This window comes from Mercenaria mercenaria, chromosome 5, assembly GCF_021730395.1.
Source record: "Mercenaria mercenaria strain notata chromosome 5, MADL_Memer_1, whole genome shotgun sequence".
In the NCBI taxonomy this organism is placed as follows: Eukaryota; Metazoa; Mollusca; class Bivalvia; order Venerida; family Veneridae; genus Mercenaria; species Mercenaria mercenaria.
The window spans coordinates 36312269-36326408 of NC_069365.1; the positions used below are offsets into that span (position 1 = coordinate 36312269).

The 14140-nt window shown below is 30.6% G+C and overlaps 1 long non-coding RNA gene across 2 annotated transcripts; it reads right to left on the reverse strand.

Annotated features, from left to right (window-relative positions):
* Positions 1 to 534: 534 nt before the first annotated feature.
* On the reverse strand, positions 535 to 13816 carry LOC123558894 (uncharacterized). 2 transcript variants are annotated; one of them, XR_008370948.1, is made up of 8 exons: positions 12607 to 13816; positions 10540 to 10633; positions 9983 to 10324; positions 9225 to 9294; positions 7722 to 7821; positions 7182 to 7249; positions 3738 to 6057; positions 535 to 3031 (listed from the first exon to the last, which is right to left on the reverse strand). It is a non-coding gene; the product is annotated as an uncharacterized LOC123558894 (long non-coding RNA). The 2 variants fall into 2 exon arrangements; XR_006687827.2 differs by lacking the exon at positions 12607 to 13816 and having other exon boundaries at positions 10540 to 11398.
* Positions 13817 to 14140: the final 324 nt, after the last annotated feature.

The window sequence follows — 14140 nt, forward strand, 5'->3', positions numbered from 1 at the left end:
GGTAATTCTGAAGAGTTTAAGTCATGGGTAAAATTAATAGAAAAATATTCTATTTTAAATGATTTAAATGATGAGAGAAAGAAATTAATTTGCTATCAGACTGCAACAGGGCCAGTGTCAGATTTTATACATAGGTTTATGAACGAAAATCAGGATAGTACTTGGGCTGCTTTAAAATATGCTTTATTTACTAGATTTTCTGAGATACACGACTCACAATGTAAATGTCTATGCTGAAAGATTATTAACTCTGGCAAAAGATGGTTATGAAAATCAGGATCAAGGTCAAAATCATACTGTAAATTTAGCAATTATTCAGAAACAGTTAATAGGTTATTTTATTGACGGGTTAACAGAAAATTTTCTTATAAAGAAGGTTATGAGTGATTCGCCGGAAACTTTACAGGCTGCAGTTACGTCAGCAATGAATGAGCAAAATTTAAGAAATTGATTTAATTTACGCTACGGATATTTAAATAGCCAGCAAAATGCTTCAGAAACTTGTCAAACAGCTAAATAAAATCTGGAAAGTAGACTTAGATCACACTCAGGCAGAAATTCGTTGTCACTATTGCCGTAGGCTAGGTCATAATATCAAGCAATGTAGGACACGTCAGAAATATGTTCATGCAGTATTATTACGAAAGAAAGCCACTAGACATATGCAGAATTCAAGCCAAAATAAATCTCAAAGCAATTATGATTTGAAAAAATATATTGATTGCTGGAATTGTGGAAAATTAGGACATTTTATGAGAGAATGTAGAAGTGTATTGAGACCTAATAGAAACATATTTATGCCTTTAAACTAAAATATTCCTGTCATAAAGAAGTCGGTGGTAGGAATAATGATTTATCAACGTATTTTATAGCGCTAGCGGGGAATCCAAACTCTTGTACAATTAAAATAGGGAAACAGAAAATAAGGGCATTTGTAGACTCTGAAGCAGAAGTCTCATTAATTAAAAGGAGGACATATGAATCATTAAATAGGAAGCCTAAACTATTTAAAAATCATAAAGTTTCATTACCGTCTGTAAATAGTAATTCACTGCATGTAGATGGATACACCAATCTTATTTTTCGAATAGGTGGAGAAAAAATAGAACATAAATTTTATATGGTCTCAAATATGAATAGAACAGCAATACTTGGAAGGGACTTTCTCATTCAGAACAAATGCAAAATTTATTTCGATTTTTTATCAATGAGAGTTAAAAATAGCTAAGTCACATTACAAGAAGATGTACATATTGCTTCAGTAGTTAGATTGCAAAAAGATACTGTAATTAAACATCAAACAGTGCATATTTGTTCAGGACAATTAAGGAAAGACTCTAAACTAAAGAATTTTAAAACATATGAATTAAAAAGTGTTGACGATGGTTATCTTAGTACAGAACCTGGTTTAATGGTAGCTAATTCAATCATAAAGTTATGAAAACATCGTAGGTTTCCTGTTATGTTAGTAAATTCTACAAATAGAACAATTAAATTAAGAAACGGATGTGCTGTCGCAACTGTTGAACAAATTGATGAAAAATGTATAGCTTCTGTTTCTGATGTCAATAAACTATCACACAATAAGGGCGAAAAATCAAGTATTAATACAAAAAAAAAAATAATAACACATAAGGAACACTTTCAGTATGTAGAAAAATTAGTTCAAACAAATAGGGACGTTTTTGCGAATAATGACTCAGAGTTGTCACAGACAGATACGATTACAATGAAAATTCCTACTATAGAACATGAACCGATAAAGCAGCGACCATACAGAGTACCATTAAATGATAGAAAAATTATGAGTGATGCTATAGATGAAATGCTTAAGGCTAACGTAATAAGACCTTCTCAAAGTCCCTATGCAAGTCCTGGTGTGCTGGGTAAAAAAAAAAAAAAAAAAACGACAACAGTACCAGATTTTGTATAGACTTTAGGAGGATCAATGCCCTGGTGAGACCCACAGCATAGCCTCTACCTCATATCGATGATATATTGGCTCTTTTAGATGAATCAAAATACTTTACTACCCTAGACTGTCTCTGAGGATTTTGGCAAATACCAGTTGATGAAAAAGATAAAGAAAAACTGCATTTACTACATTCAGGGGTCTATTCGAATTTAACGTTATCTGCTTCGGATTAGTTAATGCCCCTGGGGTTACAGGAACTAATGTCTAAAGTCTTAGAGGGTCTAGATTTTGCTGTCACGTACTTGGACGACTGCCTTGTCTTTAGTTAAACATTAGAAGAACATAAACGCCACTTAGACATTATTTTTCAAAAGTTAAGAGAGCAAAAACTTAAACTTAAGTTGAAAAAGTGTCAATTCATGCAGCCTAAAACCGAATGCTTAGGTTTTGTCATAGATGAAGATGGCGTCAGACCAATTCCTGATAAAGTTAAAGCTATTATGTCACTTCCGGTTCCAAAAAATGTGCGTGAAGTTCGAAAAATAATCGGGGCATCCTCATTTTATCGTCGGTTCATCCCCTCATTTTCAGAAATAGCAGAACCTCTTATAAACCTTACAAGGAAAAGGTCTCCATTTATTTGGACAGAAAAATGTCAGAAAAGTTTTTAGAAAATTTAAGAACAATTAACAGCTATTCCCTTCTTATCCTACCCAGATCCAAACAAGCCGTTTACATTGTACACCGATGCCAGCGATAGTCATGGGGCAGCGTGCGTAACTCAAGCGTGTAATTCACTAGAATCAGATGAAAATAAAGAAAAACCTATATATCTTCTGTCTCATAAACAAAGTGAAACACAAAAGAAATACAGCACTATTGAGAAGGAGGCGTACGCCATCTTTTATTCTTTGCAACGTCTAGATTGCTTTTTACACAATGCTGAATTTACAATCAAATGCGACCATTCTCCGCTCCATCATTTATTAAAAAGTCCAATGCAAAACAAGAAAATTCAGTTATGGGCATTGTCTATTAGTGGTTACAACTGTAAGATAGAGTATCTTCCCGGAAAGGCAAATGTTATTGCTGATTTCTTTTCACGACCACCAGAATCTGAAAATAAACAAACAGAAAGTGAGCAGTAAATCGAAACAGATATTAATGACAATACCTACAAAGTTTCTGAAGAATATGAAGTTTAAAGTATTGATGATTTAAACTCTACCAACTTAAATCCGAAAGAAGTAGCTAACAAAGAATATCAAAGAAACTGTCCCAGCATTTGCAGATTTAGATATGAGATTAGAACAAGATAAAGATCCTGCAATTATTCAGATGAAAATGCAACTGAAGCATGGTGACCCAAATAAGGTTGAATTCAAGAAGTATTTAGAAGTAGACAATGTTCTATACTATATTTCGAACCCAGATGAAGAACCAGTTATGAGACTATATGTTCCTAGTCATTTGAAATCATTAGTTTTAACAGAATATCACAACAATGGTCACCCCGGTACCCAGCGTATGTTTGCAACTATAAAAACAAAGTACTACTGGCCAAATATGTTTAAAGAACTTCATAGATATGTAACGACTTGTGTTGATTGACAGTCTAGAAATTTTACAAAGGTTAAAGCTCCCTCAAGAGAAACAAATATTGCACTATTTCCATTTGCTATTGTTTCAATAGACATATGTGGTCCTTATGAGAAAACACTAAGTGGCAATCGTTACATCATTTGTTTTGTTGACATGTTCAATGGTTTTCCAGAGGCTTTCGCAGCTCCTGATAGAAGTACAAATACAGTAAAAGACTTACTTTTGAATGAGATATATCCTAGATATGGATGTCCTCTCCAGATTATTCATGACCGAGGGTCAGAATGTACGAGTTCTGCCTTTAGGGAAGTTCTGAAAGAGTTAAATATTGACAATGTATCATGTACAGCATACCACCCTGAAAGTAATGCAAAACAAGAACGAATGCACAGAGTTCTGCATGATATTTTAGCAAAAAAAGTTCAAGGTTATACACGTGAATGGGATCTTCATCTTAATATGTCTTTAGCAGGCATATATCACAATGTTTCTTCAAGTTCAAAGTTCACACCTTTCTATTTAGTTTACAACAGAGACCCGATTTTACCTATTGATAATTTGCTAAAGCCTAGAGCTAAATACAATGGCGAAGAGTTCTTCAAGAACATCATTCAAGTTTCCTTACAGCTTATAGACATTTAAAACGCTCAAAACGAAAACATAAGGCACAAGTAGACAAAAAAGGCAAAAGACATTAAGTTCGAAATAAATGATCCTGTCTGTTATAAGAACTATCAAAGAAAAAACAAGCTTGAAGACCGCTGGAAATCACATTACAGAATTCTTGAACAAAAATGTCCAGTTACATACCTTATTATAGACATTGTAACTAAAACATTAAAACCTGAATTTTTAACATTTTGACTCCAAATATATATTGCTAAGTGCATAAGATAATATATATACAATATTAAAATGCTGTGTGTTATTTTTTAAAAAAGATATTTACTCCAAAAAATTTAGTCCCCATAGCATTTTTGGAAATAGGATAGACAACTCCTGAGTGACTATCTCATCAAATTAGCTGATATAAAAATAAACTTAGGTATTTTCCCGGGATACCCTCATTAAAGTTTCTTCATTTCATTCAGACATGGAATGTAAACAAATACAGGAACAACTTAACAGTACAAGGACATCAAACAACCTATTTTATTTTCCTTCAGGACAGGTTCACATGTTAGGTCATACTTGTAGTTAATAAACCAAAATGTAAAACAATTAATTAGCTCATCAAAGAAATGAAGACTAATAACTTCACAATATTTTATTACCTCCCTTCATTACATTTATCATCTACATTCTACATATTTTTTATGGAATTACCTCCCTTTATCTCAAATAAGCTTTCTTATATTGCAATTTAATCAGTCAGTATTTTTATCTTAATTTTCAGACAAATAAATTTATATTTTTTTTAATCCATGGTAAGATGAAAAGCATAAATTATATTAAAGAATACCATAAAAGCATTTATTACACATGAATGCAAGTTATACACAACAAATAATTTTGAGCCTTGTTGCCAATGACAATGTTGAAAAATATTAAAGCTCAGATGGCATAACAGTGAGATAAAATCTTTTTAAGTTAAGTTAATAATTCCCATATTAACTTATGACTACAAAAATTTAAAGTATCTTGTTATTCCCATTTCAGCCCAACATATCTAAAGAAGTAAATACTACAAAGACTGTATATCAAATTTTTGAAAATAAAATTCCACCAACATATTTTGTTCTTATTTCTTTTATCTTGATTATGTAGTGTACTTATTTGGAATGATGAGATAGTTTGAAATGTATATTTCTTTATTCTCCTGGATGGAAAAAAAAATAAAATAACCATTTATACCAACCAAATTGTAAAATACTTAGGTTTCTTTGATGTTAGTAATTATATGTTGAGACATGAAAACAACATAAAATATCAACATAAAATATAACTAAAAAATTGTGGAACATCATATGTAGATTAGATTAGACTGTATTGTACAAATATTTATATGAAAATATGTGACAACTCTGGTTAAATAGAATATTAGTTAACTTATGGTAAAATGTTGAACTGCTTTAACATTAATCTACAAGTGATGAATGAGTTCATCTTAGCATAACTTTGACATTTAATGTATTATTAAGAAAACTATAACATACAAGAAATGACACACAGACAGTATAAGTTGCTGAATGACTGGGTCAGTCTCCACCACAAATACTATGAAACTTAAAAAGTCCAATTAAATGTGTTTCTTTAAATTAGATTGATCACATTTTAGCACTTCTATGAATGCAATTGCTAAATGCTTGCTTCTTACATGCATGCAATAATGGAAATAAAAAATGATTTAACAATATATGTATACAGTCTTGTCATGAACACATTCTGTACAGATGATAATACATAGAAAAGTCAACATATTTATTATATGGGTCCATCTCAGTTTACAGCTGGTGCATGGCTGTCTTGCACTTGAATATACATCTTGCAGCACAGTTGGGGTAAATTCCATTTCACATGACAACACACTTGTAGCACGTCTGGAAATACAAATGTAAAACTTTATTACATAAAGAGAATAAAACATGATAGTTTTTAAAACAATTATAACATCATTTTAGACATTTGCAGATATTCTAATCTTAGAAATATATTATTCAAGCAGCAAGTCGGGTAACTCTACAAATTGACATTTTGTCTTATTTCAACTTGTCTAAGGAATTACCTGTTTTAAGCAGCAAGATTGTGTCGCTACTTGGCTTGCTGCTTTATTTAAATTTTACATATACTTAGATCCACTAAATGACAAGATATTTAATAGGACTGTCTGAAAAGATTGCACATTTTATAACATTCAATGTACGTATTCAATAAAATGATGAAAAAAATAAACAGATAAATCTGATGATGTTCACCTATGATCTCACCTAAAAGCTCCAACAACAACCTACAACCTCTGATTAGTATATGATGTAATAATGATAAACTACCTAAAGTGTTTTTATATAGCATGCAAAAACAATGAACTTGAGAACTGCCAAAACTTCACCTTATGCGTAATATATGTTCACTTTTCCCCTTGTTGAAAGTGTTGTTTTTCTTAAAGCATTTGAAATCATAGATATTATAAGTACAATGCAACCTCTGTAGAGCAATACCCTGTGGGATATACAAATATTTTAGTTATTTTGAGGTTGTTGTTCTGGAGAAGTAAATTTGATAGTTATATTTCAGCTTAGGGAAATTCTCATGATGTTGTTATAGGGAGGTTTTAGGGCCAGAGTGAGCTACTCTGGAGAGGTTGTACTGTGAAAATTGCTTCAAAGTTCATCTCCTTCAACTGAGCTAAATGAAGAAAAACATCAAAGGATTTTCCAAATTTAGAATTTCCTTGTTTACAATTTGACATTTAATGTTAGGCAACTATGCAGACATATTTTTATGTGACACAATGCCGCCTTTAACTATCTTATTCCAATGAACAAATGGTCAGTCTTGACAAAATCATGTGAAAAAAAGATCACAGTAAAAAAAGATAATCCTAATCATTTTATATATATTGCAAAATCAGCTTTACAGAACTCATAATTGACAAAAAATTAAATTCAAATATTGCCTTTGTGATGTGCATCACTGGCCATGTCTTTTTATCACAATAGTTTACCTTATTTATATCTGTTACTTTTGTCATAACTTTTATGTCCCTTCTGCACTAACCATTGTCTTCAAGTTCTGAAATATTGTAAAACATTAATTCACACACATTCTAGGAAATCAACATAAAATCAGTGTCAAAGCATTTGAATATAATTGTTTTAATTATCTTAATACAAAGATACAAATGTACTTCATGTTTTTGCTGACTGATATAATATACTGAAATTTGTATTTCAATATTTATTATCAAAGTACATGTTTATTCTATTTTTGAAATGTTGAGATTACAAAGCTATCACACATTTATTACTAAACCATATCTATTATCATTATTTTTAATGGAGATATTTACTTAGTAAATTTAGGAATACACAAAGCTACAGGAAAGAAATGTTTATGCCAGGCTGACATAATGTACAGAAGGTTCACATCTTGTCAGGAATGTCAGTCTTATAGCTGTCTTGTACAGTTATTTCAGGAGCAAGAATGTAGCCATACAGCATATAAATGCTTTGAGACCTTTGTTTAACATACAAAAGCATAATACCTCCTGCATTTTTCATAATGGTAACATCTTCTTGGACTGCCACAGGGTAAGACAGGTCAAACAACTGTACATGTACTACTCAAACTTTTCCCTACCAAAACTGAAAATGAAAATTATACAACATTTTTTTCCCTTTATTTTTGTAAAAAAGATGGCCTATGCATTTAATACAGACATTTTACATTTATTAATCTAAATATATTAAAAGTGATAAAATATCTTATAACTCATTGTATGATCAAAATTATAATCATTAATAAACTATATCAAACATGACCCTGAAGTGTTCTAATTTATAAAGCTGCAATTAATATTGAAAAAAATGCAACTATTGTATACAATGTATATTAAAAATGTATCATGAACCTGATTATAAAACAGTCTCAGTTCAAATGTAATAACACATGACTGTCAGAAAATCAATGTTTGTTGTACTTTAAAGGCCTAGATTTTGGCAGTGGGCCAAGGAATTTCTGTTTTCACCAGCACAGTTTGGGGCTAATGACCATCACAATATGGTTCCAATAAACAAGGGTCATTGTTTATTGGAGAGTCAGTCTACCTTACAAGTGTATCAGTTAGTGAGAAAGGGAAACAATATAATTTATTTTAAATTAATGAATAATTGATAACATTTAAAGTTATAACCAGTTTCTTTTTGGCATTTCTCTGTAACGAAAAATATTGTTGATCAAACACAATAATAAAATAAAATAATTCATAATAATGAAAATGAGAGACTTACTTAAAGAAATATGCAAGTTTTTATTTTTTTCAAATTCTGTCTGGAGAATTGTGATATTTCAGAAAAATGTGACTTTCACTCATCTAAAGCTGGCAGAATACTGTAAATAACATTTGTCTAAAATTGAAAACAGTATGTGCATTTCAAAGTTACAAAGCAAAGCATGAAAAAAGTCCCTTTTGGCAACATACTGAAAATGAAAGTCGAGTATAGATGGAACACAATAATTTTATATTATATTTTTTGTCAGCACAAAGAATTCATGAAGTTTCCACTATACTTGTGTTTTATCATCATTACTATTTTCAATATTATTTCTGTATCTTTTATCATCCTAAATGTAACATAATAATAATAATAATGATAATAATAACAATCATGATTATATTTATAATTATAATAATTATTATTATTATTATTATTATTATTATAACATTAAAGTAATAGTTATTATCATCTATATAATATCAAAATAATAATTATTATTATTATCATTCCACATTCACTGAAGAAAAATTAATTTCTTTCAGCTCCACTGCACATATCTTCATGGTCTAGTTGGGGTCCCTGCTGTGCTAATTGCCCTCTAATCAGTTACTGTTACATAATCGCTGATAAGCAGCAGATAAGATGGGAGTTGTATATTGGATTTTTTTTTTGGGGGGGGGGGGACACTTATATACTAGTGAATCTAGGCCTTTAATGATATCATCATGACATGAATGCCATCAATAAACTTCATATATAACAAACTATACCACTATGTCAGCCTCTTTCTTGTTATTTCTACAGCTTCCAAAGACAGACTGCAACTACATGTATCAGACACTGTAAGTAAAATATACAAATAATCATTACACAAGAGAATTTTTCATGTTAAATAAAGGGAGTTAATTAAATGCAATATGAGAATTTTTGCTAAACATAAAGGGCAGTAATTATCAATAAAATGAATGAAGAAAAATGCATATATAAGGGAGGTAATTTAGAAAAAAACAACAACTTCAAATGTCAGTATAATGATAGTTGACATTGACAATGACCTATATCAAGTATGCACAACATAAGAAACAGCAAGCACTTGAAAAATGCATGATATTTCCTTGCAATATCAAGAATATTTGACTGTATGTAAGGGTTCTCTACATGCTGTTATACTGAAAAAACTTTAGTCTAAATATAGCTTAGATCTATCTATATCCTCAAAAAAAGGAAGTCCCAAATTTCCACAGCTATTCACAGGCTGAAAATTTTAGGTACTAATATCAGCAAAGAGGTTGATATCTATACTTTTTAATAACTATCGTCAAAGGTAGGGAAAAACTTACTGGAAAGGCATAAACTTCTGATCTAGTCATTTCAATACATTTTCAGCTCATTTGAATATAAGAAGAAATTTACAGAATTTCCCCTGTTTCTCTTCATTTTCAAAAAATCTGTAAGGTGGATATAAACCAAAACATTCTCCCAAGTGTCAGCTATCAGATATATATTTCAACAAAAACTGTCAACTTACCTTGTTTTTAGAAGAAGACAAAATTCCATGACAACTTTCGCTTCCCCACAAAACTGTACCGGTGCATACATAAAAAAATCTCAACTGTGATTTTCAAAATAATACTGTCAGACCACAATTATTTCCCTTGAAAATAAAATGCTCTAGGTAAATGCCTACTTATTAAGAACCAGCTTGACAACTCTGTTGTTCAAGTACAGTCAGATCAGATAAGGCTTGCTGACATTGCTGAATGGCCCGAACGCAAAGTTGTCAAAGGTTATCCAAGACAGAGGGTTAATTATGTAATACCTCCAGATGATTCTAGCTCAAGCAGTAATGATGAATCTGATGTTTCTGATACTGAAATATCAAACAAAATCAGAAAAGTTAAAATGCCAAAAAGAACAAATATGGTCCGTCAAGAACGTAAACATTCTTCCTCAGAAGATAACACTCCTTTAGCTCAGTTAAGAAAACATTTAAGGGAACAAAATGACAGAAACTGAACGAAAATCAAGCAATACTGGCGAAAATTCAGGCAGTATAGGTAACAATACAGAAAAAAAAACAATTACCTTGATAATGATTATCGCATGGAATCAGGTGATTCGCATTCAGATAAGTCCATAGAGACGGAGGAGTTGGATACACAGTCCTTGTCAAACGAGTCTGAAAATAATCAAAGTAACATGGTTATTGAAAATGTTACAAGACACACAAAGATATCTAGTCCTGTAAACAAACATGAAAATGATGACAAACAGAAATATCTGCAAATGTCACATGGCTGGGAGTGAAAAAATCAAAAATGACATGATGCAAGGTCTGATAAGAAATTGTTTTAGGCCTAACTGCTAGACAATTGTTTAAGGACTAACGCGAAGGTCCTATCTTAGAGAATATTTTGCTATTTTATAGTATAAAATGGTTTAACTAGAGATTGGTAAGAAAAGTAGCGCTATATGATAATGTTGATAAATCAAAATGACTTCACCAAGGTGTATTTACATATACGCTGCATTGTTTTTGTAAATATCTTCGATTAAAGTTATTGTTCATACATTTATTATAATTGTTCGGTGTTTTGTTAAGTTCTTCATGCACGAAGTTACGTTTCTGCATAGAAAAAGGCTAGTAGAAAATACAAGATACAACCTCAAAGTAACATTTTTTTTCTTTAATTCTGTTGAGAACAGAATACCTACGCTGTTATTCACATTTGTAATTATTGTTATTAAATAATTTTAATGTCAAATCATTAAGTGTTCTGAGACAAAACCGGTGTCAGGGTAAATATCTCCTAGCACCTGTTTAAACGTATTTCTGAAGATTTTAGTATTGATTAAGAAAAAGAAATAGTTATATTCAACTCATGTCTTTTCTTAATAGTAAAATGCAGATACGACTAAAATTTATAGGCATAACAGCAATTTAATAATATATATCATAGAATAAGCCGAATAAGTAATGCTTACAATACGTAATTACTTTTATTGCATATATATATATATATATATATATATATATATATATATATATATATATATATATATATATATATATATATATATATATAATGATTTTGTTGATTTAGATTTAGAGTTCTCTGACCTTTTCTGTGAGAACAAGCATATTATTTTACTAGCCATTATAGTTAAAGCACATTTACTGCGATACATTTCCGCAAAATGAATGAATTGCTGTAATCGTATTAATTCTATTTTATTTCTATCAAATGTACATGTTTCAAAGTACATATCATTGAAGTATTTAATTTAAACTTATATTGTCATATTTTTAAATTAATAAAGTAAACATGGTCACAAATGCTGTGAAATAAAAAGGAAAAGGCGGCAACCGGTACAAAAAAAAATTGTTATTCATTTAACTATGTATCAAATTCACTTGCCCGAATAATTTTGGCGAAATAAATCATAAAATACAAGTTAAAGCATACCAAAAGTTCCTTCTAGGGCACATCTATATAAATATAAAATGACCATCTTGTAAAATTTGATTGCAATGTCTGTTTTATACTGCCAAAAAATATCAGGTAAGTATTTACGCTAGTTATTTAACATAAATTGTTAAATCCAACAACAAATTAAATCTGTTACCTCTTTCAGTAGAGTAAATACGGCAATAAGACATTGACCTGGTCAATCTATTATGATTCGATGTGTGAATTCATTGCACATAATTAGAGGGTCACAATGGGGTTTGTCTTCACACATTAACTATGCATTTGAAGGTAACGATAATATTTGGTTGTTTACATTTAAATTTGCTGATATATGTCTATCTGGTGAATGTACATATGTTATGTTCAGGAGGAAATAAAAGAATCAATTAATCATCCTCGGGTTTAGTATTGTGTGTAATCCATGGAGTCGCTTCAAATGAGAAAGAATAGTTTAACGTCAGAGGTTATTTCTAAGGTCACGGAGTTTAATTGGCCAGCTTGTAATTACAACAGCTTTCGACATCAGTGGCTCAGTCAAGTGTGACTTATTGAATTAAGATATTCCTTCTCAAGAGAAGGAATAATAAGTCTGTTTGCAAATGCAAATTAAATGTTAAAGTATTTTGTTTTATTTAAAACAATTTATATCAGTTAAAAGATAAACATATAATGTACTTACCTTATAATGACTTGAATACGTGTAATCATTCTTCTTGTCCATTGTTATATCCTTTTATTATATCTGAATGCTCGTATTACGGTGGCATTTTAATTAAATTTCAAACAAAACTTCTAAAACACGTCTGCACACAGTACAAGCAAAAAGTATAATGGCCAGTTAGATAACAGTTTCTGCCAGGAATGCAAAAAGGGACTGACAAATTCACGGATTAACACACAATATTGACCAATGAAAGACGCCCTTACAGAACGAGCCCTTAAGGACTTATTATCAGTCAACTATATCAGCAACTTCCTGGTGGAACGTCAAAGTGATAAAGATAAAATCATGAATAATACAACAATCAACGAAAAATAACCCCGAGCTATAATGATATATCAATCTTTCTCTCCATCTACAATTAAAGAAACTTTGATAAGACAGAATTTATGAACAATGTTAAAATGGAAAAAGTAATAATCTGAAATTCTGTGTAGAAAACAACAAAGAAACAAGACAAATAAGAAACATTTTAGCAACAGATATATTTACACGGTGCCAGATTCTCGTCAGTGTATTATACCTTTAATTACCCATGCAATTCTTATTGAAAATACCCGACACAGTTTGCAAATAAATTGATTATGAAGAACCAGCTGATATAAATACTTTATTTTGCCCAAGCTGAAAACTGCAAAGATTCAACAAATTGAAACTATATAACTGGAAGTATTTTAGACAATTCTAATGATTAGCAATTCAGGATGTCACAGACTGCTATACTACTCCGCAACGAGATGTATGCATATAGAATTCAGAAACAACAGAGAATTATTACGGAACTATGGGACGCCGATGTGAACAACGCGAAACAGCAGACTTGGTGCCATATGACCGACAACTGATGTTCCTCCGCTACAGAAGAAAATGTCTGATATTTGGAGGCAGATTTGTTTAAAAACTTGTATCATTTATCGTTTATTTCATTTGAAAACTTAAAAGAAAGAAAGGAAAAAAATGATTTCGGTGCATACAAATGTATTTATAAAATGTGTACTCTAGATATAAGTCTTTCATTTTCGTTTATTTCATTTGAAAATTTTAAAGAAAGAAAGGAAAAAAAATGTTTTCGGTGCATACAAATGTATTTATAAAATGTGTCCTCTAGATATAAGTCTTTCAGATTTATACTTTTGAAAGAATATTCAGTATTTTTTAAATAAATAGATATCCGACTTTCGGCGTATACACTTGTAGCATGAGCGCAATTAAAAAAATACATGTTCAAGGCATATAAATACCTTGATCTTTAACCTGTACTTTATACATGTGCGCGTATTTAATTTTAAATTATTAGCATGCTTCAAAAGATATATCGTATCTATAGAAGATGTGATTTTACGGCTGTTGATATCTATAAACATGTACATGTAGAATTTAAAACCAGATATGTAATTTTGCTTTCTAATTTCAGAACCACTTATGTTTTATATGTATAACAAGCTCTGGTAGATGCATCAGAAAGACGGAATTTCCACAAAATGAATGAAAA